Here is a 7,660-nt window from a genome sequence, read left to right as displayed (position 1 = left end):
GCTGGCCCAGGAGCCCCACCGTGGACACTACACACACAGAGTCAGTGGGTGGGCAGGTGGGATGGGGCAGGAGAGTGTCCAGGGCGGTGAGGGCTCCCTGACCCCAGAGGCGGAACAGGCCAATCACGTGGCCCGAACTCCTAAAAGACCCTATAATTTGCACTTTGACTAATGGGGTGGGGGCGGGGGGGAGCACATCGACGTGTGAATCACCTTTCAAGTATTTAATTTAATTAGACAAGGAAAATGGGGCTTGTTTAAAATTCTTCCTTGGCGTTAACTTCTGTCACAAAGCAGCCCCAGCGTAATTGGGAAAAGCGAAAAAGCGATTATCGAGGCGTAAGCTGATTTATCACAGCCGCTGCACTTTTACAAAGTGCGTTTCATGGGGCTAAACCCTTGGCCAGAGCAGCATAGACCCTGGAGCGTGGATTCCAGGCTTCCACAGACCACCTGTAACGAGCCTCGGTAATAGGGGCTGTCGGGGAGGGGTGGGGGGTGTTCGTTAATATACCCCCGCCCCCGCCCTGAAGCTCCCTCGGATGTCGCCCCAGGGGCCTGTGCTCTGCCCAGAGTTGCACAGCCAGGTAGCAGCAAAGCCAGACTGATCCAGGCCAGGTGATGCCCGCGTCACGGGTCCTTTCTGTCTTCAGCCAGCCAAGCTGGACAGGGAAGGGATCTCGGCAGCCAAAACGCAGGGTGCTAGCCAGCAGTCCTTCCCCACTGCTCTGCTTGTCCTTGGTCATTTTCGTTTATCAGCTTCTCTCCTCTCCCAGGGTCTGAAGGCTCGGGAGGCAGGTTCCCCATCTCATTCCTCCCAGTCAATTACCAGAGGGCACTGGATGCAACTGTGTAGCAGAGAATGAAACCTCCCCACATTAATAACCAGCCGAACCCATGAACTTCAGGAGCCAGTTTCTATAACTCAGAATTCACTAAAACTTCCAAGTAATAAGCGGATGTCAGCAACACGCCGGCCTCCGAGCTGGAATCCAAATACTAAGGGAAAAACACACCCAGCCCACAAAGGTCTTGCAGCCAAGCAGGTGAGAACACAATTTTTCTTTTTGTGGTTGGCAGAAATACTAAATAAAGCCTCGGAGCACCACCGTGCAGAGAGCCATGCACCCGTGACCCACAGCAGACATCTACGTTTGGCCAGTCATGTGGTCTCTCCCAACCCCCAAACAGAAGAAACCGATATTCCAGCAGGCTGGGAATTGTTTGCCACCCCAGACTGCGGGGCCCGCCTTCTCCCTTTAGAAAGATACTCAATCCAGCAAGTCAGGAGATCCAGGGATCGGAGAAGAGGCTGCTGGAATCCTTCCGAAGATCCAAAGACTCTAAACATTTTATGAAGCACCTGGGTGCACGGAAAGACTGTGGTCAGCAGGTGGCTACAGGCGGACTGCGGCCACGCTCCCCAAACCTGCCAGGCCAGGCCCTGGAGCGAAGGGTTGGCTGGACCTTCCTTGAAGTCCCCTCAGAACCTCGGGTATTATCACTACTGTCCTTGCCACAGGTGTCCCAACCTGCTCCCCAACCTGCAAGGCCATCTGCCTCTTGAGACTGGAACTTTGGGTGTTATCACTCATTACTGGCCCCCAGTTCTGGGACGTGAGTCGTAGCTGTCACATGAAGGGGACTCTTTGGACAGTCCCTTCACTACAAGGGGCCTGTGTTTCCACTTTCCAACAGGGATGATCAAACCTACCCAATCAAGTGCATAACGTCTGTGCAGTTTTTTTGTGTAACGATCGCACCTCAGTAAAACTGCTTTTGAGAAGAGGGAAGTCGGTTTTCCTTTTCTTCCACAGGTTCCATCCAGAGGTGACTCTGTGCTCGGGGCTCCCACAGTGATTCCTGGACCAGCCCCGGCAGCCCCCATTGCAAAGTGACACCCACCTCCTAGCTGATTTATTACTTCTCTTCAAGCAGGTAAGAGGCACTTAGTCCCCAAGAAGCCCCGGCTGCCTCCAGGGGCTGGGAGAAGATGTGCAGGCGCCGTGGTGTGCGGGGAAGCACCGGCCTCACCCAGCCCGACCTGGAGCGGGGTCCCCCATCTGCCGCCAGTCAGCACGTAGGTCGATGCCACTGGGGCCTCTTCCCACATTCAGGACCCGACACAGGTGGCCTGCCTCTGGGCAGTGCCCCGGGGCCCAGGCCGGCTGGGGCGGCCAGAATCGCTCCCTGCCCCACCCCTGAGCAGGCCAGGGCGGTCACGATGAACATTTGGCAGACTCATTTTTTTACGAGCTGTTAAAGGAGGTTGAAGAACAACAACAGCAGGATAATAGGACTACAGGCTACTGGTTTTGTCTGTGTCCAACTTAAATTAAGTAGTTGCAACAGATAACTGGAGACATAAAAGCCCAGATGTCGGAGTCATCTTGAAATGGGGCGGGGAGGTGTGGCTACTTTGTTAGTGTATCACGCGCATAAGTCTTCTAGGTCGGCCCGAAAAATTATGGGACCATCTCACATATGCTTCTGAGAATTGGTGGAACTACTTTCTCTATGGACAGGTAGGTAGGTGGCGTCTGTAACATCTCAGTAACTGTTGGGTTTTTCTCCCTTCTTTTTCTTTGGCTGTGGAAGAGCCTGATACAGTGGTTTCAAGTGTGGTCTCCAGACCAGCAGCATCCGAATCACCTGGGCCCTGGTTGGAAATGCAGATTCCTGGGCCCCACTCCTGGCTGCCTCAGAAACTTTGGGAGGGGCTCAGCGATATCTTAACAAGCCCTCTGGGGGTTTCTGAGGCTCAGTGGCATTTGAGACCCACTTGTACTTGTGTATACAGTGGAACACCATAATTGCAACCCCCAGGATTTGTGTGCATTTTGAATTCAGAACATGGGAGTCCTCGGCCAAGAACCTGCTTTCCAGCCGGCTTGGCCTCTGCACACCAGCCCTGCTTCCTTTCTGTTCCAGTTGCCTCTTTCTTATCCATCATCTGGGCTCCCACGCTGCCTGGCTCCTGAGTGCCGGCACTATTCTGGGCCCTAGGCACTCAAAAATATGGGCTCACGTGGGTCATTTGCAAACTTTCCCAGCATTTGGTGAGCATGCTTAGTGAAGGATATAGAAACCTCCCATGCAGAACTAAACTGGGGGTATGCATTTTACAAAGATGGGGGGACCCCCCAGAGCTTTATTAGATAGTTTCCAGGGGTACAGTTAGACCAGAGGACTAGAACTTACACATCACACCCAGATGAGCTCTACTGAGCAGGCGTTTTATTGTGGCCCATTAAAACAGAAGGCGATGAAAGCACTTTTTAATTGAAAAAATTATTCCCTGGAGAAGGGATGCTATCAGTTGCTCTCAGGTCGTCTCCCCCCCCACCCCCCCAACCCTGTAATAACTTCCTAAACATCAAGCATTTCCATGAAACTAGGCAGTTCCTTAATTATAGGCTTTAGGAGAGGTTCTGCAGACTTCTCAAAGGCATGGCCAGGATCCTAGTCTGAGGCAGGGTTTAGATGTTCCACGGAAGCCTCTATACTGGCCCTTTTATCTTAACGCACAAAGGTGTCCCGAAGAGGCGGCCACGAGGGGTTACCCACCTCGGGAGCCAGGCTGGCTCTAGGACGAGGCAGCCACTGCCATATGGACTCACCAGGCAGGTGAGCATCGCTGTGGGCAGGGACATCATGGCTTATCATCCAGGACCCTCCACAGCGCTGCTGTTCCCTCCCAGCGCTGAGGATGGGGGTGGGGAGCCGGCAGGGCGCCTGGCCCAGCATCGCCACCTGCTGTGAGGCCATTTACAAGCCTTCCAACCTCCTCCAGGGCGTGTTCCCTCTGCCCTCTACGCCGTGGCATGCGAGTCCCCAGGTCCCTTCTAGCTTCCAAACTCTCTGCTCCCTAAGACCTTCTCATCGAAGACAGATGTTCAGCACCCAGGTGGAAACAGTTAAGTGAGGAAATGAAAAGCAAGGTGGGGGGGACCAGGGGTGCTGACCCTGAACCCCAGCCCAGTGGGGGCCATCTGGGCAGTCTGAGCCCAGGAGGCAGGAGGACATGTGTGGTCACATTTCGGCCCCCTGGCTCAGCACAGCATGCTGGGGACTTAGGTGAGGCACACGGCAGGGTCCTGGGGCGGGGGGCGGGGCTGGGGAGCTGCCCTTGGTACTGGGCCAGCAGGGGGACAGGTGCTCGGGAATGACCTCAGGGGTCAGCCCACCTGCTGCTTTTTGACACTGGCGGGTTACGGGACATCGGGCCGTGCTGCGTCCCCCCTTGCTGGAAAAGTCCCACGTGTGTGCCTATGACACTGTGCACACCCTCAGGGACACAGGCACCCAGCACAAAGAAAGAGAGAGCAGTGACACACGGAGGCGAGAAAGGCGTCTGGGGACCCTGGGCAAGGGGAGGAAGGCCGGTGCAGAGGCCGGAAGTGGTTCTCGGTCGGGGGCATCAAAAGGGTGGGCAACTGGGAGGGGGCGTGAAGACCAGCTCCAGCCTCTTCATCTTGAAGATGCAAAGTGCCTACCTTGTAGCAGAGGGCACTTTAAAGGTAAAAGTGCCCTTTTACCGTAAAGGTAAAGGAGCCACACAGAGGACACACGTGACCAGGCTGAACGTTGGTTCCCTTACGGTTTCCTTACCTGGGACCAGGCTTTGAAGGGGCTGTCATACCCGCTGATCACGCACCTACTACCTGTCGGACCGCTGGCTACACGCCGGTGTTGTCTGGATGTTGGAAAGGCCAGACCCATCTTCTAGAGGCTTCTGCCAAGGCAGGTGCAGATAAGCCGTAGACCAGCTTCCCACCTAGAAAGAGGGACTACGAGCCAGTCCCTCCCACTAGGGCTTCCCCAAAGGTGGGAGGCTGGTGGGGAAGGGCATGCTTGCAACTGGAACAGCCTTGGAGAAGCCATCCCAACAGAGGCAGCCCCACCTACGATCCTGGGTTGTGGATGTGAGGGGTCATGGAATATGAGTGAAGGACGGTGGCGTGCTGGTCTCTTCGCTGTCTGCATTGAAAACCAAAAGAAGGGAGAAAGCCAAGTATGAACACCACCAGCACCCCCTGCAATGTTATCTAACCCATTTTATAAACACGCAAAACATGGAGTGAGGAGAATTCCTAGTGCCTCACTCACAAGGTTGGCAACATAGTTGCTAAGGGGACTCTACTCCCCCCAACCCCATAGAACCCAAGCTGTCTCTTCTCCGGCAAGGTTATTAAAAAAGGCATGGTGGAGATGAAGATCACACTCTCAGAAAATGTTTTGTGGGAAGTAAGGGGTAGTTTGGGGTGTGCGGGCTTTATATCCAGGAAGCCTAAAATCCTGAGCCTCCTCTCCTCCTGGCTGGGTGGCTCAGCTGACTGGAGCACCGTCCCAATACACCAAAAGGTTTGCAGGTTCAACTGCCAGTTGGGACGCGTGCGGGAGGCAACCGATCAATATGTCTCTCACATCGATAGCTGTTTCTCTAAATCAATAAACATATCCTCAGGTGAGAATTAAAAAAAAATAAAACCCTGAGCCTTGCCAACTCTGGCCAAAATACATCCCATCCCATTACTGCTCTGTTCACAGCGGGGCAGTTACTGTTCCGTAGGAGACAGCTGACGCAGGGCAGGCCCCCGCACCCCGAGACAGCGGAGAAACACTGAAGGGGCGGCAGCCTGGCCCCCTTGCCCTGCACCACCAGTTCCTGCACCGTCGCAGCTGCCTCATCGCTTTGATCCCCAGCCCCTTGGCTGTCCCGCCTGTACAAGGCAAAGCTTGGACTGGGTTCATTCCCTTGAAAACTGCTGGGTGAGGACCCACTGAGAAAGGCACTGTGCCAGGCCGGCACTATGGAGAGGAGAGTTACAGAAGGCAGGACCAGCTATGCTGCTGCTGGCTTTGTAAAAACGAGGCCATGGTACTGTCTATGAGAAGGTAGAAGACAGATAGACGGTCATGGGGCAGGGCGTCCGCCTCAGTCCCCACCTAGCTGCCCTGAGAACTGAGGAGAGCCCTGTCCACGCACAGCTGGAACCTGGACACACACCAGTGTGCCAAGGCACCCTGGCAGAAGCTCCGTGCTCGGTGTGCCCGAGTGTCCCCAGCCTCAGGGGTCCTGCAACCCTCCTTGTTCTGTGGGAGCCCAGGGAGGGAGACTCCTGGGAGACAGAATTCCCTGCAGCCTGAGTCCACTCATCTCTCTTTGGAGGCTGCCAGTGTGGTGCCCAGTCACGGGTGATCACGCGGGGCCACAACCCAGTGACTGATGGAGGGGACTGAGCGAAGGAGGAAGGTTCAGCAAAAGGCGACGGTGGCAGGAAATAGGGGAGCCACCTACCTGAGATGAGGAGCTTGGACACGCTGATGCCGCTGCCACCCACACGGCCCTGGCGTCCTTGGAGGCTGGAAGGAACCAAGGGCTTGGCCGAGGGCCAGATGCCATGCGCAGCTGATGCTCTGGAAGATGGATTCTTTCAGCAAATGCTGTTTGAGACTCAGAAAAGATGAACCGGGGTCTGTGTACAAGGAGCTGGCTGTGCTCACCGCAAATAACTTCGTAAGGGCACCAGTAAGAAACCAGGAAGGAGTGCGATTTGCTCCTCCCTGGTGCTAGTACGCAGGATGGGGAAGGGGATGTAGCCCAGACCCATTTATTAAGTGACACGAAGCTTGTCTTCTGCCCTGGTGAGGCAGGAGAACAAGCAGCCCAGGAACCCCGACATCCCCGAGTGGAGTGTGAGGCCACGGCCATACCTTGTTCGTATCTGCGAACTTCCCTAAAGGGTTAAGTAGCCAGAATTAAGAGGAAAACAAAATCTGGAAAACCTGTAGCAAAACATCCAGTGGCCATGTACCGGAAGTCCATACCCTACAAATGTTCTTTTTTGCTTTTTGGTAAAGAAAAAGAGAACTGAGCAGTGACCTGACCCAAAACTCTTAAGACAAAGAAAAGCAACGTTAGCTCAAGACTGAGCAGCAAGAAAAACACGGTTCCGTTTGCCAGATAAAATAGGAAGGATCTACAGCTGGACGGCCTGCGTCTCAGTCACGGATCCGCGGCTCTTGGTGCCCCCGAACCCCGCGGGCCCGAGGAGGCCACCTCTTTTCTGATGCAAAAAAGATGGACTCACAGAAATGAAACCCCTCCCCACAACTTAACGATTAACACAAAGTACATGTCTATTAATTTAAAACCATTTCCCAAATAAAAGGAAACATGAAGCAGGTTCTCTGAGTCATGTTTAAGGTGCTAGAACAAACCAACATTGAACTTGAACTAGGTTGGTCATAGCTACAAAAGATTGCAAGATTTTTTTTAATGCTCTTATCTGCAACAGAAGAGAAATAGTTTGCTTTTATCTGATCCTTTAGTCCTAAAGATTTTAAGGGTCTACAGAACTGACCACCCACTGGCAGGACCAGACCTCAAGTGCAAGATACCACTTTGGGATAAGAGAAAAAACAGGGTTTTATTTGCGCCCTGATGATCTCTTATAGAACCTTCCAGAAATCAACACCCTCTCTCCAAATAGGACTCAGCATATTAACTGTCAATCAGGAATCAACGTTCTTACCGAAGACCAAGAGATATCTATAAAGTGCACCATGGTCTTGGAGAAATATATCCCCAAATTTTGAATACACAACAAGACCTAACAGTCTTTACCCTGCTGACAGCTGACCCTTTGTTTTGACC

The sequence above is a fragment of the Artibeus jamaicensis genome, unplaced genomic scaffold (assembly GCF_021234435.1).
Source record: "Artibeus jamaicensis isolate MK-2021 breed Jamaican fruit bat unplaced genomic scaffold, CSHL_Jam_final scaffold_612, whole genome shotgun sequence".
Lineage (NCBI taxonomy): Eukaryota > Metazoa > Chordata > Mammalia > Chiroptera > Phyllostomidae > Artibeus > Artibeus jamaicensis.
This window is presented reverse-complemented; position numbering follows the sequence as displayed.